Source organism: Hyaena hyaena, unplaced genomic scaffold (assembly GCF_003009895.1).
Source record: "Hyaena hyaena isolate Hyena2069 unplaced genomic scaffold, ASM300989v1 scaffold_1204, whole genome shotgun sequence".
Taxonomy (NCBI): domain Eukaryota; kingdom Metazoa; phylum Chordata; class Mammalia; order Carnivora; family Hyaenidae; genus Hyaena; species Hyaena hyaena.
In genome coordinates, this window is record NW_024081831.1 from 132,585 (window position 1) to 158,650 (window position 26,066).

A 26,066-nucleotide genomic window follows, 5' to 3' on the forward strand; every position below is an offset into this window, starting at 1 on the left:
CTCCATTGCCAGATGTCATTCAGTTATCCTAGGCAATAGAAAAAGATTTATGCATTGACAAGTGGAGAGGTGAAACACTGCTTAAAAGAGTTCTGCAAATGATACTTCTGATCCCAGCAGGAGTTATAGGTTTACAATATTAAAAAAACAAAGTTTTCCCTGTTAATAACTATAAATTATATGCTATAGTGTTTTATTCCTTTTTTCTTTTTCCACTGACTAACTACACCTCACTTTAGGGATTAAATTCCTCAAGAACATGCCTGGGACAGATACAATGCACTTATACTTGAGAGACTCTGGAGGTTTTATTTGAAAAGAAAGGATTTATAAAATTGAAAGATACATACAATTCACACCCATGCCATGCCCTTCTCCCCACCTCAAAGTTACACTTTCTTTTAAAATAAAAGTTTTCAAAAGTATGCCTGGCCTAGAGCAGTCTTTAATCATTAGACTACTACTCTGTTCTCTTAGTCTCTATGTGGATAAGAATTACAGCTTAAACTTTAAAGTGCATGCATGTATTTATTAGAAAGCTATCCTCAAAAAAAGAAGTTAGAATCAATTATCAATTTCTTGCAAAAATGTAAACTTTAAGATATTTTAAATAAATAGCAATTTAGGGAGATGCGTAGATCTGTAAGTAATATAAAACACCAACTTCATTTCATATTTGCTTAAACACCAAATTAAGTCAATTTAGAAGGAAGTTTATGGGGAAAGACAAACTCAGTATTAAGAAAATCAGATTTGACAAAAGTTCAGTTGCTCTTGCTAAATATGTTTCTTTTGGAAAGTTATTTTTAAAAGGTATAATTTGATTTGTTTTCCTTCAGTTCGTATGATGATATTTCATATCTAAAAGACTACTAACTTCTCAAAATTCTAATTCTTAGAAAACCTTGCATGTTGATCAATAGATTCAAATGAAGTAACTTATAAAATTAAAAAAAAGAAAATTTGATTTAAAACTATAGTTTGTGGTGAGTTTATTTGAAATAAACTATAAAAATAAAATGAGCTTCTTTCTTTCTCTCTCTCTCTCTGTCTCTCTCTCTCTCTCTCTCTCTGTCTCTCTCTCTTTTTAACAGTAGCAAAAGCACATGATAAGGGCAACTCATGGTTTTACACTGTAGATTTGAAATACCTATTTCCCTTCCGTATTCTAAATATACTAGAATTTTGAATGGGGAAAAATACCCAGAAAACAAAAGAATTCTCAGCGTTCTTAATTAGAGAGCTCATAAATAAATTGAAATATAGCCATTTTCTTTGAAGGTTGACCCTTAACAATTTGATGGAGAATGACACTAGAGAATGTCAATATTTTCCACTTTTCTTTTAATCTTTTGTATTCATACCTCTCCGCACAAAAATAACCACTTTAATTCACATTAGACCCTGGACTTAATAACAATGTAAAGTCCTATAAGCTCTTATTCAAAAGTTTTGGAAACATACCTTGGAATTTGCTTTGCTTATTAAAAAGTCAGTGTCAGCAGATAGTATTTGCTGAAATCACTCTTCTCTGCACTGATCAAATAGAGAATAATTTTATAGATTTAGTTCTGTGGTTAATATTATTTCCATGCTACATTCACCCTAAATAATAAGAGAGGCTGTATAATGGATAAATCTATTTACAATTGTATGTGTAGTAAAATCTTGAAATTTTTTGCTCAGCTTAAAATTTCCTATTTAAATAGCATCAACTCTGCTTAAGTGAAGCAAAACTTTTTCAATGACTAATGTATCATCAGCATTTAATATCCTTAGACCATCTTTCAAAACACAAATACCCATTTTCCAAATGTCCCTTACTTGTTAATGACCAGAATGGCTAGAGGTTTTAAGACCTGGAAGAACTGATAAGAGATCTCAATTCTGAAGTAATATTGAGATTTTTATATAGGGAAAGCATTTCTTTTAAGTTTATTTATCTTGTGAGAGAAAGAGAGAGTGAGGCAGGAGCAGAGAGAGAGGGAGAGAGAATCCCAAGCAGGCTCCATGTTGTCAGCACAGAGATCAACGTGGGGCTCAGTCTCACCTGTGAGATCATGACCTGACCTGAAACCAGGAGTCAGGTGCTTAACTGACTGAGCCATCCAGGCGCCCCTAGAGAAAACATGTTTTTAAACTTCACTTAATAACTTGAGTTGAACTTGATTGTTTTATTGTCTAAAGTATTAATATGACATGGGGTATGAAGATGATGATAGGAAAGGGGAGAACTGTCACTATTTTGTTTTTATAACTTATATTCACAAGGAATTTTCCTAAGGAAATCTACTTTAACTGGTCTCCAACCCCAATAGAATTGTTTAGTAGTTCAAATACGTAATAGAGGTACATAATTGTGAACTTGCCTTATAATCTTCTAATGTCATTTCTGTGGGGAAAAAAAAAAGGTTTCTGTGATTCAAACAATTAAGCTGTAAAAGAATGTTGAGATCAGAAATTTAACAAAACATTTCATTAAAGAGCAAATGTATATCTAAAAGAACTTTTATGAAATATTCAGATATTAGGAAATTCTCATAGATAGCCTATGCCTTTAAAATTAGGTTTGGGTATACTTTATATTAAGAAATCTATGGTAGCATATTATCACATGTATGACTATATATCTCATTATCAACAATAGTTTTTTTTTAACATTTAATATTTTGATATTCTTGCTTCACCATTGTCTCTTATACATGGGCCACACAGATGTCTGCCCTTAGTTGTTCTGTTGTTTTTTTTTAAATTAATTTTTTTTTTTTAAATTTATGAGAGAGCGAGAGAGACAGAGAAGGCAGGGGAGGGTTAGAGAGAGAGGGATACAGAATCCAAAGCAGGCTCCGGGCTCTAAGATAGCTGTCAGCACAGAGCCTCATGCAGGGCTCGAACCCACGAACTGTGAGATCATGACCTGAGCAGAAGTTGGAAACTTAACCAACGGAGCCACCCAGGTTCCCCTTAGTTGTTCTGTTTTATTGAGACTTTGCTTACATTAGGGCATGGCAAACTATGGTCAGCAGGCTCAATTCTGCCTGCCACCTGTTTTTATAAATACAATTTCATCAAAACACAGAGACCCATTAATTTATTTACATATTTTTCTAGGCTGCTTTTATACTAAAATGTGGCTTACAAAGCCTAAGATATTTACTATCTGGCTCTTTACAGGAAAAGTGCATCCATTGCTCATAAATAAAACCCTATGATCTAATCCTCAAAGTATATTCTTAGATATATGCAATGAGAGCTAAAGGAGTTTGTTGTCAATACATGACTTAGAAGCCCAGAGTCTTGCTAAGCACCCAAACAAAAATCTAATAGCAAATGTTGAGCCATGATTTTGTTGTTCTACTGGTTTTCCTCTTTTATAGAAAATCTTTGGTAAAGTAGTAGGGATATCCAGAGTAAATCTGTATCCTATGGGAAGAAGTCTGAAAATATCCATAACTCATACCAGTTACCACTTTCACCTTTTCCTTTACTCTTCTTAAGGTCACTGCCTCTCCTGCTGCCATAGCCACCTTTTTGTTGCTTGTAGACCTGTCCATTCCTGGCCTTTGCTCTAGCAGTTGCTTCACATACTACCTTGCCTAACCTCCAGATGTTTAATAAATATCAAGTATAGTGGCCTTTAATACTACTATATGCAACTGCTCCAAAGAACTTTTTAATCTCCTTTCATCCACTTTTTTTTTTTTTTTTTTTGCTGGGCACTTATTTATGTCAACGTAATAATTTTTTTTTTAATTTTTTTAAATGTTTTATTTATTTCTAGGAGAGAGAGAGACAGCGTGAGCAGGGGAGGGTCAGAGAGAGAGGGAGTCACAGACTGAAACAGGCTCCAGGCTCTGAGCTGGCAGTCAGCACAGAGCCCGACGCGGGGCTCGAACCCACAAACCTCGAGATCATGACCTAAGCGAAAGTCGGACGCTTAACCGACTAAGCCACCCAGGCGCCCCGTCAACGTAATAATTTTAACTATTATGTTTATTGTCCGTCTGTCTGCCAGAATGAAGGTTGAAACAGATATTTGTTTTATCGATGATACCAAGTGGCTAGAAAAATGCTTGGGGCATAATAGGTATTTAAGTGTTGACTTAACTAGCAAATCTTGGATTTCAAGTGCAGAAAGTCCCTGACTTACAATGATTCAACTTCCAATTCTTCGGCTTCATGATGGTGTGAAACTGATACACATTTAGTAGAAACTGTACTTCACAATTTGAATTATGATCTATTTCTGGGGTGGTGATATGGTGATACTCTCTCGTAAGGCTGGGCGGTGGTAGCAGCAAAGCGCGACTCACGGTCAATGGCGTGATCATGAGGGTAAACCACTGATACACTGACAGGCATCTGTCCCGTACAACCATTGTGCTTTTCCCTCTCAGTACAGTGTGCAGTAAGTCGTATACAATGTTCAACACTTCCTTATGAAGCAGGCTTTGTGTTAGAAAATTTTTGCCCAATTGGAGGCGAGTATAAGTGTTCTGAGCACATTTGAGGCATGGTGCTATGGTGGTTGGTAGTTTAGGTGTATTAAATGCATTTCAACTTATATCGTATTTTCAACTGATGATGGGTTAATTGGGATTTAACTCAATCATAAATTGAGAAAGTTCTGTACTGGAAGTTTCTATGTGGAAAGTACTTTCAGAAAATACTGTTTCTAACCACTTTATATGTATAAGATTGACTTAAAGCTCCAAGAAACAAGGAAATAATATCTTTCAGATTGCTGCTGCAGGCACTATTGACAGAACATAATATTACTTTTTTCTTTGCCTTTTTGTTTTGCACACCGTCAAACTCTCCCTCTGTGCTGACTTCCACACCAGGCTGATTCACGAAGGGCTGTTGTTTCCCATTGTTCCCTGTTAGGACTCTCTCGGCCTCCACAGCGATTCCACTGAAATCTTTGAGGCTGTCCATCTATTGCTCAGTACATAGCAGCTGCTTACATGTCCTGCTGTCATCCATTCTTTACACATTTCTTTCTGTGGAGTTTTACTCCAACAAAGAACACCGGCTTGCTGGTTGAGCGTGCTCTTCTTCTTAACATGCCATTTAATTTCCAGTAAGGTTTGCTAGTGGATGATGAGATTGCACATGAAGCCAGTTATGGTGTTTGTTTTCAGACTCAGTCTTCAAAAGGCCATGAGGACACTCATATGTGAAACTCTTAAAGATGGCTTCACATTTTATAATTTTAGAATTATTTGATTTTATTATTTTAGTCATTTGCATCTTCTTTATTCTTGATGTGTTTGGAAATGTAATTCACTGCTTAAGCTATGTTTGCACATGCAGTGTTTTCCATCATAATGCCTACCTCTTGCTTTGTTTTTCTGTGCGTGCTGCTCCTTCTAATACTTCAGCCTTCAGTTAAAAGTCATTGGCACAGAGAGCTGTGCCCTGACCACTGGATTGAAAATACAGATATTTGTTCTGCTCCATGACCACACCCTACATAGAATTATTATTTTATATGTAGTTTTAAATTGTGTGGATCATTTCTTTGCCACTAAGCTGCATGCATGTAGCACATGATTTGTATATGATAATAATCAAAATAAATATTCTTTAAATAAATAGATGTTCGACAAAATTAATTTACACATGGTATTTGAGTAAATCTATATACCAGGAAATAATTATTTAAACTTCAGGCATCAGGTATTGATTTATTCATAACTCTGGCGTATAATATTTACATTGCTCCTTGAAAATCATTTTCAGTCATTTTATATTTTTAAGTTGTTATTTAGAGAGTTGTATGACCTCTGACTTTCAAACACACAGACACTGACATACACACACATACACATTTATTATAACATTGTTGATAATATTTAATATTACAGATAGCATTATTTTAGCTATAGTATAATAGATAATACGATATTATAGTATTGTCCTTAATGTAACTATTGATATTATTTGTTTACCTTTTTGAATACCTATATCCACAGGTAAAACATAAAATATGCAGTATTACAAAGTTACAATTTAATTTTCCACTGGAAAGAACTCAAGAAGTAGTATAACTAGCCTCAGAAGAAACTGTCATATTTATATCTACCTAGACTACCTACCTAGGAAGATAAACTCTGACTCTTTGGAGCCTTCTGTAATCAGTATGTATAGTTAGTGATACAATCAAAAATATCTCTGGGTATTTACCCTGGTGAGAAGCTGAATTAATTCACAGAGCTGCTGTGACAGGTAGCTACAAATTGGGTGACTTAAAACAACAGAAAATATTCTCTCACAGTTCTAGAGACTAGCAGTGTGAAATCAGTGGATTGGCAGGGCCCTGCTCCCTCTGAAAATTCTAGGGAAGAGTCTTTCATTGCCTCTTCCTAGCTTCAGGTATTTGCTGGCAATTTTTGGCATTCCTTAGCTTATAGCTGTGTCACTGACAATTTCTGCCTTGGTCTTTACCTGGCCTTCTTCCCTGTGAATGTGTCTTCTCATAAGCAGGTCGTAAGGACACCACTCATCAGATTTCGGGCCCACTCTGTCCAATATTAAGACAATCCCTCATCGTAACTAATTACATCGAAGTAGACTAGACCCTATTTCCAAATAAAGGTACATTCTTAAGTTCCAGTGTATATTAATTTGGGGGGATGCTGTTAATTTGGGAGGGGCTCAATAGTCTGCCCTGTAGTCCCCAAATTTACATCCAACCCATGTACAAAATATATTAACCCCATTCCAATATTCTCAAAAATCCTAATCCATTCTAGTATCCACTCTAAGTTGAAATCTCATTTAAATATCATAGACTCATGAAGTTTAAAGTTTCATCATTCAAATCAGATATGAGTGAGACTCAGGATATGACGTATCTAGGAGCAAAATCTTCTTCATCTGTCTACCTATGAAACTAAAAAGTTACCTGGTTTCAAAATACAATGGTTGGACTGGAATGGGGTAGACATTCTCATTCTCATAGGGAGAAAATGGAAGGGATAAAGGGGTCATTTATCCCAAGCAAGTTTGAATCCCAGCAGAGCACATTCCATTAGGTTTCAAGACCTGAAAATAAACCTCTGTGGCTTGATACACAATTCTCTATGCCCACAGATGTCAGCCCTGCTCTATGGTCCCTTCTTCATCAATTCCACATCTACGCTACCCCTTTCTCAATGAAATCCTACTTACCTTTCAGTCTTGGTTTACTTATTACTTAAATTTCTTAAGTCTATGAGATCCCTTTCTTATAAATTTCCACATTAACACTTATCTGCACTGTATAAGTGAAGGTTGTCCAGAGAAACAGAACCAATAAAAGACAGATATTCATTTAAATATTCTTCTAGTCTACTCTTGTTTTTATATATATGATCACATGGTTATCAGATGGAGAAGTCCCACAATTGGTCATTAGTAAACTAGAGACCCAGGAGAGCTGGTGAGATAAATTCCAGTCTGATTCCAGAAGCCTGAAACCCAGGTGAGCCAGTTGTGTAATATGTAGTCCAAGGATAAGAGATCAAAGGTTCATTCATCCTTCTGGAAACACCCCCAGAAACAATGTTTAACCAGATGTCTGACATCCCTTGATCCCGTCAAGTTGACACATAAAATGCATCATCACGTGCATCTTTGCTTATCAGTACTTATTACAAGTAAGTAATTTCTGAAATAAACTTGTTAATGTTTGTGTCTCCAAGTCAGATGAAAACAATGAGAGCAGAACCAATATAAGTCTTTTTGCTGTTACATCCCTAAAGCACACATCCATGTGTGGCACACTAATTTCTCAAAAAAAGTCTTATTGAATTGATGGATAAAAACAGAACCTGAATTCTGTCTTCAAAGAAAACAATCTGACTTTCCCACCTTGGGGGTTAAAATAGTGTCATAGAGAAAAAGCCTGATTCCGTGTTATACTTCCAAAGAATCATTAAAAATATGGGTTGATGGAAACCGACTCTTCTGCTTTTGATAATTTCAAGACTTGGTTGGAACTGAGGAATTCTAAGTTATTAAAATATCTTTTGGAAGTTCATTAAAATGTATTTTTTTCAGCATCAATAAGAAGATTATTCTTTGCTCTGCCTTAACTGTTGTTAGTATCATAATATTCTTAGTGTAAGTGCATCTCCAAAATTATAATTGTAAGAAATGAAAATGCAAGAAAATTCTCTGTGTTTTTAAGTAATCTTTTATCTAAGACTAAATTTCCCAAAAGTGGTATCATAGAGAACATCAGTCGTTTAGAGCTACTGTTGGGAAAAAAAAAAGAGGAATCCCCGGCCAAATAATTTTGGGATATATTGCATTCGGTATTCTCCCTCACACATTCACTTTTAAGCACATCATTGTTATTCAGGTAACAACTGTGAGTGTTCTACAGAAAAAATATTTTGTTTTCAGAAGAAAATACCCCACTGACGACTTTTATTTTAATAATTTTTGTAAGCACCCTGGGGGCGCCTGGGTGGCTTAGTCGGTTGAGCGTCAGACTTCGGCTCAGGTCATGATCCCACCGTTTGCAGGTTAGCCCCGGGTCGGAATTTGTGCTGACAGCTAGCTCAGAGCCTAGCCTGTTTCAGATTTTGTATCTTCCTCTCTCTCTGACCCTCCCCTGCTCATGCTCTCTCTCTCTCTCTCTCTCAGAAATAAAGAAATCATTAAAAAAAAATACAAAAACCATCTTGATGCACCATTATCTCATGAAATATTTTTGGGGAAATGTATCAAGTAAAATGTGATATGACTTTTATTATATAATTAATTCCTGTTCTCATTTAGGGTCAGTTAGGTAAAATGATGCCCCTACTTTTCAAGAAATAGCTTCAGGTTTCTTGATATATTCCTTTATTTGCTGAAATTATTATTTATGGAAAAGTATAGAAACAACTGCAGAGCTCAGGAATTAAGCAGTATTTGCTTCTTTGGTCAGGTAGACATTATGAGACCTGCCCCACTCTAAAAGTCAGGTCCTAAGAGTGAGGACTCACTGGACAACTGGGTAACCTGTTTCTTGTACCCCTCTTCTCCATGTCAAAGTTCTTCTGCCTTAGATGAATGTGATAACAGGAAGAAGTTACTGTAAGAATATATACCAGGGTGTATACAAGGCAATTTTGTTTCTTGTTGTGACTCGGGATTTTCTTTCTTTCTTTTTTTTCCTGTGGCATATGTTTTATTATTTCTTTTTATTTATTTTTTATTTAAGTATAGTTGACACACAATATTATATTAGTTTCAGGTGTATGACACAATGATTCAGCAATTGTATACATTACTCTGTGCTCACCACAGTAAATATAGTCCTCAGCTGTCACTATACAACTTTATTACAGTATTATTGACTGTATTCCCTATGTTGCACTTGTCATCCCTGTGAATTATTTATTTCATAGCTGGAAGTTTGTACCTCTTAATCCCTTTCACCTATCTTGCCCATCTCCCACTGCTCTGGCAACCACCAGTTTGTTCTGTGTATGATTCTTTTTCCATCTTTTTATTGGTTTGTTTTGTTTTTAGATTCTCCACATAAGTGAATCATATGGTATTTGTTTTCTCTGTCTGACTTACTTGACTCAGCATAATAATCTCTAGGTCATCCATGTTGTGGCAGTTGGCAAGATCTCATTCTTTTTAAGGCCTGGGTAATATTTCTCTCTCTGTGCCACATCTTTATTTTATGTTTATTATTATTATTTTATTCTCAAGTTAGTTAATGTACAGTGTAGTCTTGCTATAGAAGTGGAACCAGTGATTCATTTCTTACATATGACTACCCAGTATTCATCCCAACAAGTACTCTTCCCAATACCCATCACCCATTTAGCATACCCAGCCACCCTCCACCCAATCAACCCTCAGTTTGTTCTCTATATTTAAGAGTATTTCTAATATGATGGACACTGGCAGAAGATATCTAAGCACATTTAAATTCCCAGATTCACCCTCAGCCCCATCTCCTGGATACCTTTAATCCCAAGGTATTAAAGGTATGTTCTCCAGATGAGCACAGCACTGCAAAGAAAGGCTGTCCAAGCTCATTTAACAACAATGAAAACAACATAATGCGTGGATTCATTTAATACCCCAAAACCTATGAAATATACTTTGTTATTAATTCCACTTTACAGAAGAGTAAAAAAGACCTAGAGTTTAAGTCACTGGTCCTAGGTCACAGTTACTAAGTGAAACAGATGGGCTTTGAACCAAGGTCAACTGGCTCTTTAGAGCTAGCTACTCCTAATTGCTGTATCACATAGCCCTCATGTTCATTGGAAAATGTTGCTTTTTTGAAGACAGCTTAGTTCCCACCTAGTGTAATCTGAATGTATCTTCATATTAGCACAGTTTTAAACATTTTTGTTTCATATTTTAGGTGTGTCAATATTCAACTGAAGATTTAAATTCAATTGTAGCACAACATATAAATCAATGAATTTCAATTACTTTTATAGATTTTGACAAAAGACTCTCAATTTTTACATGTAAAGATTTATAAAAGTCCTCTTAATTTTCTTCCAATCATGAGGATATAACTTTTCTTAAACAGTTAGCATATTCAATCATTATGAGTGATTCTTTATGTTTTTTTACACTTTAGATTTCTTTATATTTTGTGTGTTCTCTCCTGATCACTATAATTATTGTTTTATTACTGTTATAATTATAAGAGAAATTGGTTTTATTAAAAGGTAAATCATTAAAAATAAACTGAAGAACAAGAGTAAACTAGAAGAAAACTTAACAATGAAAAATATCACAGTCATTTACAAATATGAAATAGTATTTCAAATATATATTTACCCAATATAAATAATATTTTTAAAACTTGCTTTAATATGTTCTAACACATTTTTCTTCAGAAACACAGGTTTTTACTTATCCAAATTTGAAACGGCTAAGACCTTTGGAAGAAATTTTAAACCTTTTAAAAAGATTTAAAACAGCATTTCATTAAAAAAATGAAACTCTCTAATGCCTCCTGACATTTCTTCTCATCTTCTTTCCGGGTGTGTTTTTTGTCAGAGAATGTAAGGATATTTGCAGTGTATAGCAAACAAGAGGAAGAGAAATCAGACTCTTTCTAAGGCACAGGTAGAAACAAAATGGAGTAAAACATGGAGCAGAAGGTGCGTGCTAACTAAACAGGACAGTGCATGAAGTTAGCCTATTTGACCAAAGATTATTTTGTAAAAGTTATAGTAGATAATAGGAAAACCTTCAAGACATTTAAGATGATGAGCATCATTGTAATTTTCTTTGCAGCTCCATTAAAAGAAGATGTCTGTGCACTTGAATTGGAAGTGAATGAGGGTTGACCCAAAGCATATAATTAATTATCTTTGGTTATTTTACACTGTGGCTAATTCAGATGTTACTCTCTTAGGCAGAGAGGGAGAGACTTGATTTATTCAGTCTGGAATGCTGTTCTCATTTCAAAGAAAAGGCTTGGGCACCGCTGACTGACACATGCAAGTCACAGCCCTGCTCTTCTCCCTGCTAAGCAAGTTAGCAGAAGAGCAAAGAAAGGATGCTTCTAAACGAAGCACTAAAAGTCCTTCATGTTGCAGGAAGGTATATTGAAAGAAAAGCCTTCATAAAGAGGTATTGCTTTTTAGTCAATTAAGTTTTTAAAAATAACTTTATGAAGTCTGTCCCAGTATGTTCACACAACACAGAATCAATCATGGTTTGGTTTCTACTTGAGCTTTGGCTAACTTTTTAAATGGTTTTTTCAAAACCTTCAAAATAAATAATAATAATTAAAAGCTGAGAGTAAATGGGAACCAAGCAAGGACTTAAAATTTTATACTATAATGACTGTAATCCTAACAGTTTCTGAGATGATCCTGAGTTTAAGTTTGAGAAAAGAACAACAGATAAACTGATAGGATTTTATTTTAAAACAGTGTGATTCCATTAGGCTACAAGTATATTTTGTTAGTAATTTTAACTGGTTGGAAGCTCTCTTTGTTACTGGGCTCATTTCACATTGGCCTTGAACAAAGTTTCTGCCAAATGTTTATGATAATGGAAAGGATACATGAAGTTCCTAATAGCTGGGATGTGCTTGCTGATGTAGTTCAGAAAAATTGTGAAGTTAATTATTTGTGGTAGGTTAATGTAACCTTATCCATTTTTCCTGAGGATACATTTAAATGCCAAAAGAAACAAGTCACTTGCCCGAGGCCACACAAGTCAATAGCATGGGGTGGTGCTTGAGAGGGATTAAAATTCACTATTTCTGACACCTAGTCTATGAGCCCACACCAGTTTCAAACTGCCCCCAATAGATTAACTTTCTTCTTTCCGAAAACACATGTTTCCTAATGCTATTGCTGCTGAAAGATATGTCTGTTCATGTGGCTAATCTTCATTGCTTAGAAAGAAATAATAAGAAAGGATCACTCATCTTCAAGTTCACTGCATTCTCAAAACTTTAAAGGGATACTTTGACTTCCTAAAATCTCCAAGTTTGATTTTCTTTTATCTTCTTTCTTAACATGTGTGGTCTGTCATGTCTCTGTTTTTATTATTTTTAAGCCACTAAATTTTATTACATAATCAATATGCTTGAAAGTGAGGAAATTGAATGTATTTTCAAGATAGCAGACAATTAGACAATTATAAATTATATTGATGACACATTCAAAGAGAAGGCCTAACTGTGCTGATTTTTCAAGAAAAAAATTCTTGTCTATACCTTTAGCACTTTAGCTATAGCAGTAAATCAGCTGAGACTGAAAATTTACAGTGTTCTTTGAGGAAGGTGGAATTTATTATTAGCTTTTATATACTCCATTATTTTCACAAAGTGCTATAAAGTAATTTTACAAGTTATTCTTTTCAACCTTCCTGTGTTGTGGTAAATGATATAATTTTTCTTATTTACAAGTTAGGAAAAAAAGAAAAACTTGAGGTCAAAGCAAGGTTTTTTGTATCTTGTATACAAGGACACAGGATTAACCTGTGAGTATTACTTAGAATTGAAAAAAATGATAGTTTTATGGCATGACTCTTTCTACTGTCCAACTCTTTAAAACATCACAGTCTAATTCAAATATTATTCTATAACTCTACTGTCCAATAAGGTTTTTTTAATGTATTTAGCATTTATCATATGTCAGATGCAGTTTTATGTGATAACTAATTAATCTTTAAAACAATCCTATGAGGCAGATTTATTTTACATATTTTACAGAGAATGAAGTCCAGAGAATTTAAATGACTGTCCCACATCCAAGAAAGAGTTTAGAGAAGTAGTTCTCAAAATGTGGACCCCAGACTAGCAGCATCAGCACCACTGGGGAGTGTGTTATAAATGTAAATATAATACTGTATGTCAACTATATTTCAGATAAAATTGTTTTTTTAAAAAAAAGAAGAAATATAAATTCCCTGGTTCCACTCAAGACCAACTGAATTAGAAACTGTATGTACAAGGTCCAGCAATATGTGTTACACAGGTGAATATGACACATGCTCTAGTCTGAGAACCACTGGTTTAGAACATAGATTCTAGAGATAAACTGCCTGACTTTGAATGACAAGATTTTCAGTGATGAGCTGTGGGACTTCAAGTACTGGTCTCTCAGTGCCTGAATTGAGTTAGCTTTAGAATGTGAGTGATAATAATAAAACCTCTTTGACGAGGGTGTCCAGAGCACTAAAAGTATATATAGAGCAGACCTCAGACAGCTAGCCTCTCTTCTGTAAGTGCAAATTCCAATTGAGTTTTGTTACTCATGGGATTAGGGTTAAATATTATATAAGGATCCACTAATATTATATATTAAATCATTCTCCATAGTGTTTAACAGTAAATGGTTAGTATCTGAGGTCTCATATTGTCATTATTATTGTTGCTGTTAGTAGTACTATGATTAATCATTATCTTTGCTAGTCATTATTTGACTTGGAGAAGATGGGGTTATTGGTTTACCTTTGACCTTCGACTCTGAAATCCACCCTCCTTTTGACAGAACTGTCCACTGCCTTCTTGTTTGTGCCTGTCTGTCTTTGGCCAGCTGTTGGCCCACCTGTTCTTCATGACTAACAGTGTTAGCCATGTGGACAGCTTCTCCTGATGTACAGCGAACCTGACCTTCACTACTGTCTTATTTCCATAAGAGACACGACAGTGTGTTGAAGTTTGTAGCTTGAGTATGAATTCAATTCACTATAACCATTTTAAATGTGTGTCCCCTCTTTAATGTCTTTCCCTCCAATGGAAGTTAATAAAAGTTATACTTAAGGATTTATATTTTATCAAATTTTGTTTGTGCCTCACAGTTATAACTTTCTGAATAAATTCAATGTCAACTTTCAAACATTATTCCCTACAAAATTTCCCTTGTATATAATTTTTCTCTTTTCCCATTTCTTTCTGATAAAAAAATGTGCTTAGACTTAAAAACAAACAAGCAAATAAAAAACTATTCACCTTCACCAAATATTTCTCAAGTTGTAGCAATAACACTTTTTTAAAAAATAAGAAGGAAAATTAATATGGAAAGATTAAAGCCCTCCCTTTTACATATTTTTAACTTTTTTGTAATACAGATTATTCCCACCACTTATTATTTCCATATTGACATTATATTCTCTGCTTCAGCACTGAGACAAGAAAAATCTGTTTATTTTTATTGGTCATGAACCATGAAACCCAATATTATTGAAGAAGGAGCATCTTTAAAAACGAAGTCATTCTATCACCTTTTGTATCTCCTGTAAGACACAAGTTAAGAAAAGAAACAGATGAACAACAACAAGGAAAACCCTCAGAAATAGCAATCTAGGATAAAAATCCAGTATAAGGTTACTTTTCTGCAGGATGCAGTGAAGTTGGATATATTTCTGCATAGTATGCTTAGTAAAATTGTACTTTTCTATGGCTGAAATTCTGTAAGTTTAGATTTTTCATGGGGAGGCTAAGTGACTTTCTTCGGTTACTTGCCTTTCTTTGGTCATCAGTGTCTTTGGACCTGATCACCTCTAAGATGCTTTTATTTATTTTTTTTTAATGTTTATTTATTTAGTTTGAGAGAGAGAGAGAGAAAGCATGAGCAGGGAAAGGGCCAAGAGAGAGAGTGAGAGAGAGAATCCCAAGCAGGCTCCACACTATCAGCACTGAACCCTACATGGGGCTTGATCCCATGAACCATGAGATGATGACCTGAGCTTAGATCAAGGATCAGATGCTTAACCAACTGAGCCACCTAGGTGCCCCACCTCTAAGATACTTTAGATGTTGATTTATATTCAAGGAAGAGGAGGAGGAGGAAAAAGAAAAAAGAAGGAAGAAGAAATGACCAGAAATATAAGGAGAGAAAATGTAGTCAAACAAGTCAGTTCTACTTACTATTTCATAAGTACCATTACTGGTTTGTGGCCATAATCTTAAAAAATAAAAAGATTTCTAATTTCAATTTTTACTTAAAATTAAATATTTCTTAATAAGTCACATAATTTAGTCATATGCCATATACCTGTGCTTATATTGACAGACTACCATAAAATTATATCAGCATTTGAACTAAAACACTATCTTTTACAAATAAATACAGTATCTTTGAACTTTGCCTGTTACAAGTGTCAAAGAATTTTAATCCTCTAATACTTGTTAGAAAATGGAAAACAAGGCTTATGCTGTACCAGATTTTTAAGTGTCCATGTGCATTTGAAATAAATGGAATCATATTTCTCATTTTTCTAGTCATATTTCACAATTGCTTGTTAAATACCTTAAAATCATTCCTATTAGTGTAGCTGATCCTAGTACTGGATTCATTTTTATATTTACTCGTTTTCTCTTTGTTCATATTCATAATTCATCATGCTTAAAAATAACCATGGAGCACATGGGAGGTTGGAATATTATAAAACAAATTAAGGGAATTATCTTTCACACCTTTGTAATATAAAGAGCTTTTAAAGTAAACATGTAAATCTGGGATGCATTTTAATAAATTAATGTTCTCTGACAGTATAAAAGCCTTAAGAAATCACACATCTCTGGCTTGAAATAAATTCTGGCTTTAATATTCTTTACAAAATAATAATCTTCATCAATTGGGTGTGTGTTCCATAATGGAAATGAATGTTTTCTTTATCTGTGAAAAGGGTCAATTAGGCCAGAAATATATCTATTATCATTAGAAGATATATTTTCAGCTTATTCAAGTAATTTCTCTGGGTTTTGTGAGCCAAAAGATTTACTCCAGCTCTTTTAGGTCTACCCCTGTTCTCTTAAAGATAGTACTTTGTCTTTCTAGGTCTCACTTTGCTTAGGTGTTAACTGAAAATAGAAATGCTCATAAATAGTTAACAGGGAGGTACAAGTGAGATAAAGTAATAAAGAGCCTTAGAAGGCTGTGGGAATGTAGTTTTCTCTTTGCTGTCCATTACTGCATTTCTTCTATTCATTTTATATCTTTCACTGCAAATATCTTAGATAAAATCATATATTCATAGAATAGTAGCCAACTTTTTTTTCATTTCCATCAGCTTTTTTTTAAAATCTAACTTTAGAAGAGAGCTTTTAATATAATGCATGTGAATAAGTGCTCTTCAGGTGGAAATCAGAATAGCAAAATAGACGCTAGGAGTAAAATAATTGTAGCAGACAAAGTTGCTTCTCATTTTGGGGGAAGTTATATTCTATAAAGTCACCACAATGCTGAATTTTTCTTCCTAGGGAAATGTGAGTGTAGTTCTTGAGATCAGCTGGTCACATGTTCATCAACTGATCAATACATAGCCTTGTTTTATGTGTGTTTCTGTTTAATGGTACCTTGTTCAATATATACTGTTGATTCATTAACAGTAAACTCCAGGCCAACAGCACTATAACTCATACCTGAAGGAAGATGTTCTAACACATGTGTTTTTCTGTAACGTGCATCAGAGCCTACTGGCATTTAGGAACACTAGACAACATTTAGCACTATGCTTTGGGGCCATTGTAAACATTGAACTCATTAACAAAATATATAAAAAGTGTGAAAAATGTGGCACTAAATAGACTGCAAAAAGGCCATTTGTTTACAGAATGAGATGAATCAAAAAGGCAAAATTTCTTCTTGTTTTTGAATGTGCATATTGGGCCAAAAATTTTCTACTGCTCTGTGCATACCCTTTAAGTGACCAAAAAAGAGCCGTAGGTATTGACTTTGGAGTCAATAAATTATAGTGACTAGGCAAATTTACAAATACAGAATTCACCAAGAATGAGGGTTGACTTTGTTTGTTATTGCCTAGTTGCCAATTCCCACTGTGTGCAAACCTTTGAGTTAGTTTTCTGCCATCTATGACGTGCTTTAAAAGTATTTACCTTAAACGTTTAAGAAAATAAATCATTCCATTTTTGTCACTTCAGTGCTCAACTATTTTTTATTTTAGCGTTCTTTAGTGCTTTATAAATATTGCAGATACTCAATATTTAGGGATTTTGAGAGGAGAAAAGTTAGGGCACATCATTTAGGTAAAATCACCAGAATCTTTGTCTAATGATCTGTATTAAATTCTAACATTTTCTAATGAGTAAAGAATGATGTCTTAATCTGAATGCCATAGATTTCTGTGAATTAATAGAGAACAGACACACATATCTGAAAGAGATATCACTTGTGTCAGAATTAAAATGACTTATCTAGAGGTGAAAATCAGTATGTTGACAGAGTATCATTTTGATACAGTGAATTGAATGCCTGCCTTGTACTTCTTTGTTTTTTGGACTTTTGAAGATATAACAATGATTTAGGATAGTAACTAGGGAGGGGGAGTAACCCTATTAACAGGAAAATTTAAGAACTGAAATTAATCTGTACGAAGCTACTTCTCCCAATATAATCATCAAATGAGGATATTCCTCTTTCCTGAACATATGTATTAGTTGGATTTCATGCCCCCATTCCATTACTTGATATGTATGTCAGGCACTTCACATGTATATTTTTTCAATTCTCCTAACATTCTGTTCAGTAGACCTCAACACTTGCAGAATTTTACCAAAGATAAAGCTAAAGTTTGGAGTGGTTGTGACTTGTTCAAGATAGAACAGCTAGTAAGTACTTTCGTTAAAATTGAATTTCAGTTTGAGTGACTCCAAAGTCCATATGTTTTCCACCATACCTGGTTTCACATACATTTCAACCCCAAATTCCAACTCTTGGGTAAGCTATGAGACAGTCCTTGAGGGAGTAATGTCAATTCTACATCCTCCTTTCCCTGGAGATTTGTGCTCTTCCAAAACCTCTGACAGCTCTTGAATTCAAGAAGACATGACAGAAGAAGGAAAAATCCATTGGCACTAGAACTGTGATGTTTCTAAGATAAAGCATCCTGATGATTGAGGAAACTATACCTACAACTATACCTTTCCTAAATTGTCACAGTCTATACTTCGGAAGATGTGCATGTGTAGTTGTACTAATAAAGTTATTTTTTTAAGTAAATTCGTTTTGAGAGGGAGAAAGCACCCGGGAGCCAGTGGGAAGAGACAGAGAGAAAGAGAGAGATAGAGAGCAAGCTTATCTTAAGCAAGCTCCATGTTGTCAGTGCAGAGCCATATGCAGGGCTCAGTCTCACAAACCCTGAGATCATGATCTGAGCAAAAGTCTAGACTCACGTGTTTAACCAACTGAGCCACCCAGGCACCCCTGTACTAATCAAGTTCTTAACTTAAACTGCAACAAGCCTTCGTGTGTAAAAAGTGAGGGTTGAGGGGTGCCTGGGTGGCTCCTTCAGTTAAGTGGCTGATTTGATTTCAGCTCAGGTCATGATATCAGGGTTTGTGGGATCAAGCCCTGTGTCAAGTTCTGCACTGACAGCATAGAGCCTGCTTGGGATTCTCTCTCTCTTTCTTTCTGCCACTGCCCACCCCTGAAAAATAAATAAACTTAAAAAAACCATAATTATCATTATTTAAAAAAAAAAAACAGGGTTGGATCCTTATCTCTCTTGGATGCTGAGTTTCAAATTCAAAGACACCTATAATTAAAGGTGTCTTTCAAATGTACATAACTCATTGACAGATATGCTCATTCCCATCATACTCCTCCAGTCTTGAATTTTCTCAGTAATATTTTAAAATCTTTTAGTCTTTTTGACAATTGATAGGCAGTGTATAATGTATAGTTGTATGATTTTATGTGGAGCTCTTCATATTTGGTTTAACTCTTCTAACTGTGTATCATGGAAAAAGTCTCAGTTTCTTTTATTCATTAAATAAGTATTATGGGCTACAGAGAGCTATAAACTTTGCCGAGAGCTGATACTTTTAATAATGAGTAAAGCGAACTTTTCCTTCAGCTAAAAGGAATACAGTATAATGCAATGCATTACCTATTCTGCATAATTCAGGAGATAGACTTGGCCATAAGGTGATCAACTGAGAAGGTTGCATAAGGTGATGTCTGAGCTGGAACCCATGGAATGAGTATCAGTCAGTGAGCATAGGACTGGGGAGAAAAAAACAAAGGGAAAACCCTCAAAGAGGCCACAAGGCAAGAATGCACTCTCAGGAAATCACAAAAATGGAAGCCTGCCTTTTTTAAAATAGATGCTCTCAAGGATATGCATCTTCTGTAAGTGTCTCAGCTCGCAGACCGTACATAGGTAATTTATACTCCAGAACATATTCTAATTGATTTGTCAATGTCACAGAATGCCATACATAAAAATAGGTCAGTCTTGTACAGAATAAGTGATAGTATGAAAAGGCCCCTAACACCTTCTCTTAATCCCCTCCGTCTCAGATAGGATGTCTGCAGAGCAGTGTGCTGTACAGAGCGAGGATACTTCTGCAAGGATGCTTAAATTATTGATTGAACCTGTCACTAGCAAATTCTTTAAACTGAATACGTTTTGATTGAGGAGGAAGGAATGTTTAAATGGATGCCTGGCTGTGAAGAGAATGGTTTTGCAAATTTCTCCACAGTGCTCCTAATTAAAGTTCTGATAATACAGTATTGTGAGATAACTTGTTCTCTTTTATTTTTAATATGGCAATTTAAAATGTGCATATAAATTAAAAACATGGGAGTCAAAAGCAGCAGAGATTGATAACAGTCCCTTCCTTACTCCTTAGATGTTATTTGGGGAAAAGAATATGAAATAGATTTGATTGAGAGAGAAAGTTTTACCAGACTTTCTATATTCAAGGGAAAGATTTATGATTCTAATCTGAATAGGCCTCTCAGGAAGTCTAGATTCCCACAGAACACAGGAAATGATGTATTTTTCTACAGCACTAAAGGACACATTATGTATTAAAAAGGATATCTGAAAGTTAGTCTATTTTGAAGCTCTCCAGCTGCAGTCTTAACATAAGTAGATCATAGCGACTTTCATACTTTCCAAAGTGATATTAAAGATCAGGTTAACTGTTTTCAACACGTAGATCCCTTTTAAGATGTCATCTTGTAAAGTCCATGATTAATTGCATGGATATCCGTATGAAATAGCATTACCTATGCCCTTCCCTGCCTCCCCATGAAACAAGCTAAACGCATGTGGAGTATCAGAACTGGAGTATCAGAAGCCAGGCTATCTCTCTGCTTGCTACCGTATCACTGATTTTCAGGTCCAGGGAATAGTCTCATATCAAGGCTCACATTTTTTCTGAAAACTGCTATTTTTTTTCTCCAAATGGATGACTCTCTTGACTTTGTGCAAATAATAATAATGATGGTGATGATAATACTAATAAAAATAGTAATAATAAGCACATAATCTAATTCTAAATTTTAAAGTGGAATGGTTATAGGCACATTTCTTGAAGTAATGTTATCTACAATCCACACATAATGTGTCTGTACAAAAAATTCTTTAACTTTTGAATATATTTCTAGCCAACACTATGATGGGTATTGAAAATTCTTTATTATATGCTCATAGTAGATGACTAGATTGATATTTGAAAACACTTTGAATCTAAATGGACATAGAACTATAAAGGACAAGACAAAAATAAATTTGCACCCCAAATTTTAGTTGGGAACGAGGTGACAGTGGTGAAGTTGTTCTAGGCTTGTGAAAACAGGATGCTTTTAAATAAAGTATTGTGACTCAGTGTTGCCAGAGGATGTTCCTGTAGGAATAGCACACTCTGGAGAACTTTTATTTCACAGGTTTTCACAGGTCAAACTCTAAGCTACTGAATTAATGGGAAAAGTGATCCTGATGTATTCTCTTTGTTGTCATAATATGATGCTCTAGAGTTTTGTCACTTTGTCTCCAAATGTTTACTGAAATTTTATTTTTCAGAAACTATTCATTTTCTCACTTATGAAAATTCCCTATGTGTTAGATAATGCAATTTAAATCATTTATTATTTTGTCTCCTTTTAAAAAATCTTTTGCCCAGCGATTCTGCATCAGACTCTCCTTGGATGGAGAATATAGTTTCAGTGGGGTGTTTAACTCTCCTCCTTCTCACACCGCAATCAAGAGGTTAGCTACAGCTGCCTTTCCAAAAACATTCATGAGGCTGTCTCCAACAGATTTTATTTTTTTGAAAAAGATCTTTGCTTTTACAAGCTTTATGGTGGGTTTATACTTTTTTTACAAGATGCTTTTCTAAAACATGTATAATTCCCCAGCAGTCCTTTAAAATAGAGTCAAAATACTTTCCTGTTGGAGGAGTTTTACCCCAAAGGCTAGTATGTTATATATATTTCCTGCTTTACTTTTCATTTTAAAAGATTTATGCTTAATCCCAGCCATATTGGGACATTATTCAGGCGAGGTATCAAGTTTGCTCAGCCTCGGTGACATGCTGGCAATCCAGGCCTTGCCACTCATGTAGCTAGAAGCAGGCCTCTGCCCTGTAGGTGGTTCGAGCCCAAGAAGCTTGGCTCTGTCAGGTGGGAAATCGACCTGTCAGGAAGAGTCATGGAAACACGATTAGTTTACTAACTTCATTAAATGAAAACGTTTGCAACACAGCCCTCCCTTTGCTCTCAGAATCTGCCATGGCTACACAATCCAGTGTTTCATGGGCTGAGTGGAATGCCGTGTGTACGCCCAGCGGGAGGACATTCCGGAAGGCTTGTGGGCTTCCTCTACCTTGTGATCTTGTGGACTTCATGCACAAAGCCCTATTTTTGTGATTCCTTCTCCCCTCCCTTTCTCGATCACCCACAACCACGAGTACACAAATTAAGAATAGAGGGAAAGAGATTGCTCTATTTTCAGATTTTGATAAATCTTATTAAAGACTTGTATATATAAATTATCAGCTTCTCGGGTAGAGCATTCCTGATGAGTAGGCCCATTGCCCCAGAGATTTGCCTTAATTTCCCAGAAGAAATGCTCTAAAATGAGTGCAAATTAACTTCCAAAACGAGGATAGATTTCATTACTTTAAGTGCCTAATGCCGGGGGAGGGGTGTGACTGAGCTCATATTTAAGTGTGTTTACAACGGCGTCTTTAACTTGAGGATTCTTAACTATGCATTTGACTTGCTTGGTGGTAGTTTAAACTGTGGAAAATTTGAACCAAATGTGTACATGGTGGGGTTTTTCCTAGGTTTTTAAATAGCAGACTATGTAGCGTTTAAATTCTGGGAGTAGCCTTTTATTTTAAATTTAAAATTGTTCTCACAAGTAAATAGCTATAGCAAAGAAACTATATTCTGTTTTTTTAGAGCTTTCTTTTTCTTTTTTATTAGCATGTGCACACACTCACAAAACCTCATTCAGGTAGGAGGAAATATATGAGTTTTAAAGAAAGTCTTTTCTTATTAATGCAATTTACACACTCTGTTTACCATTCTAGAAAGAGAAAATGTCAGTAACAAGAACTTAAATATTTATAGTCATTGAATAAGTTATATTCATGTATCTCATGCTGCCCATGGCTAATTAATTTTTATATTTTCTTTTTTTAAATATGTAGCTTTCTTTTGTTACTGGCTTAGCTGTGTATTGATAAATGTTCAAAATAAGTGCTACTAAAATTTCAAAGAAATTACTTAATTTGTTTAAATTCAATGAAGTGAACTAGTGTGTAAGCTGATTTTTAGATTTTTACTAATTGACTTTTTTTCCTTTCCTTTTTTTTTTTTTAACTAAGTCTTCTTTAATAGACCATCTGTCACAATAGTGGATCTTATAATACTTACTAGTACAATCCTAAAGAGGGTAGGGCAGCTATGTTTTACATTTGACTACTGATTTGTCTTCTCGTTAACTGTTGTTTCTAGTCCTCTTTGCTCAGTAGCCAATGACCATCAAAGAAAAGAAAAATAACAATAATTAATATCTGAGCACTCAATATTATTATGGACTGCATTGGGGAAAGCCCACATTAGACTAAATATGATACGAAAAGAGTTACTTCAATAAGAAGAAATGATCTTTTTAAAAATTGCTAAGTCGTTAGTATCTGACAATGTTCTTTTATTATACTAAGATGCGAATTGTCTTTTATTCATTCCATAAACTCATTAACTAAGGAAAAAATTTATATAATTAATGACTACAGTGTTTCACTATCTCTTGTTATGTGCCTGTGTGTGTGGTGAATGAAGGGAAGCATAGATACAATATTACATCAAAACTGCTAGATATAGAATTGATGTAATGGCATTTACTTCCTGAAAATATGAATGGACTTATGTAGCAATGCTTGTATTTCACAATGACTTTTGAATACTGTTTTATAGGAAATACTGGTACTTCAAGTAGGAGGCTAGATGGCTTTTTAAACAGGACTTAAAGAATGAATGGTTATAGATGGGTCTTTCTACAATTCTCTGATTCTCTTATAAAGACCGTAATAGTAATCAATAAAATTACTCTAGAGGACTGAAAAGCAAAACTAAAGCAGAGATGGGAAAGGGAAGGCACTGCCACCATGTTTATTCTGTTGTGCAGCATACAAACATCAAAGCACCGAGTAGCGACGTTAAAATTCTCATCTCCCAGTACTGACTGAGCTATTCCGCAGGGGATGATTATGTTTCAGAGAGGAATGAGATTTCAGTGGAATCAAGAAAAGCATCAGTATAGTTATAGGACATGGCTTTGGTGTGTGAAGTCATCTGCATTGTATTCATGCATGTCTCACCTCTGTATACAGCTATGAAGTATATGAAGGACATGCTGTTTACATAATTGTATGGCACAATCATACATGTACCATATAAAACATATAAATACTGTCTTCGGTATTGCTATCTAACTATGAAAGGGGGAATTTTGAGTTGTTTTTCCAGAAGCGGAAATGCCTGTATTCTTGTGTTTAGACTTGTAGATTTTATTTATAAGATCAGTTCATGATGATAGATTAGAAAAAATAGATGCTATTTACTAAATATCCACCTTGGCATTCACATTCCTGTGAAGGTCCACTTACACAGTCTCTCACTCAACACAGTTTTAATGAATACCTACTGTAGACTAGACATACATCTAGGGCAACATACAATGGTGAGTAAGTATGGACACTATATTGGCTTCTCTGGCATTTTCAATCTCTGAGAAAAAAATATGTATGTAATCCAAATAATGATTTAATCAGAATTATGATGATTACTATAATAACCTATTGTCAAAGTTCACTGAGAAGTGATATTTAAGCTGATATCCCACAAACATTTACTGAACACCTACTGCATGCCAGACACTCTGATAAGTGTTGAGGAAATAGCAGTGAACATTGATATTTATCCTCTGGTATAAAAATTGTCTACTATTCTTATTGGTTTATCATAAGTCATTTTCTTGGGAGTTAATTTTCAAAAAGCATAGGTCATCTTCCATGTACCTTTTATTCAAGGGCTTCTTCTTCTTTTTATCTATCTTTCCTAACCCTGTTCCCTTCCTATACAGTGGGAAAATGATGCTCCCTTTATCCATACTCATGGAAATTGATAGATCATTACCTTTAATTGAAGATCATAATTTTATTTAATGCATACCATGATTTCTCCCATGTTTTTATTTACTATACTGGATTTTTGAAAGACCCATATCGAATATAAGTGCTAATACTGGAAAATGAAGTGTGTTATTACAATACCCACCATGGGCAGCCAATATATTATCATTTTTTCTCTATAAAAAAAAAACAATTTTCTAGACCCAACTGAATCCTTCATGACTTTTTAAATACAGCAATATAAATTACTGTGAACCATGTCAATTTTTTGTCATGTTAAGTTGCACATATACTAAATACCATTAAAAATTTTTATCTTTATTTCTTGGAATTTAAGTTGTATTATCTTTGTATAATATTGGTTTAACAGTTGACTGTTTCTGTACTTAATACAGGAATAGCCATGCAAAGGAATTATTGTAGATGCAGTCAATACAAATAACTATGTTTGGAATGCAGGTGTATGGAGTTTGTTTTGAGATGCAGTAAAAGGACATGAACAAGTTTTAACTAGTCACTATGGGTAATAGAATTTATGGTAGCAAAGTAAAATCAATAGCAAAACAAAAAAAAAATGCTTAAACTGGTGAGTAGTATCAGGCTTTCTGAAGGTTCAAGCCCTTGTTTACCTGAATCTTCATGAAATTCTATGTAGGCAGCTTCCTAAAGCAGAGGAAGAACATTATATTGCATTGTTACTGAAGTTTATTCAATGGGGGCTGGATGTCTGAATATGAGAGAGTGACAAATGGTCCACACGTGCTTCTATGTTTTCACTCCTCTTCTCCAGGTGGATACCAGTAATAACACTGGAGGTGGGGGGACCCAATTATATTATTACTTTGCAGGAAACGTCAGTGCTCTTTTTCAGATAGAAGAATAAACAACCAGTCCGAAAATATCAGGGCCTTTTTTGTAAATATACATTTCACAACACATTAAAATTAAGAAAGGATTTTCTGGAATTTGGCATCAGTTTAAATTAATGTTTATATATATGTGGAAATAGGAGTCTGGTAATATGTAAACTGGTATTGTTAGGAGAATGTTTAATTTCTTCTCCTAACTCCACTTATGACTTAAAAATCATTGACTGTATCATTGAGTGGCTGCCCTGCCCCAACTGGTGTTTGGCAATGAACATTTTGCACATGCAGAAATAAGAGCTTAATAAGAGCAGAGCAGAAGC

At 34.7% G+C, this 26,066-nt stretch overlaps 1 protein-coding gene across 2 annotated transcripts in view; it reads left to right on the forward strand.

The window, feature by feature from the left end:
* EPHA3 (EPH receptor A3) overlaps positions 1–26,066 on the forward strand; it is a 340,047-nt gene that overhangs the window by 126,133 nt on the left and 187,848 nt on the right. The window lies entirely within an intron of this gene.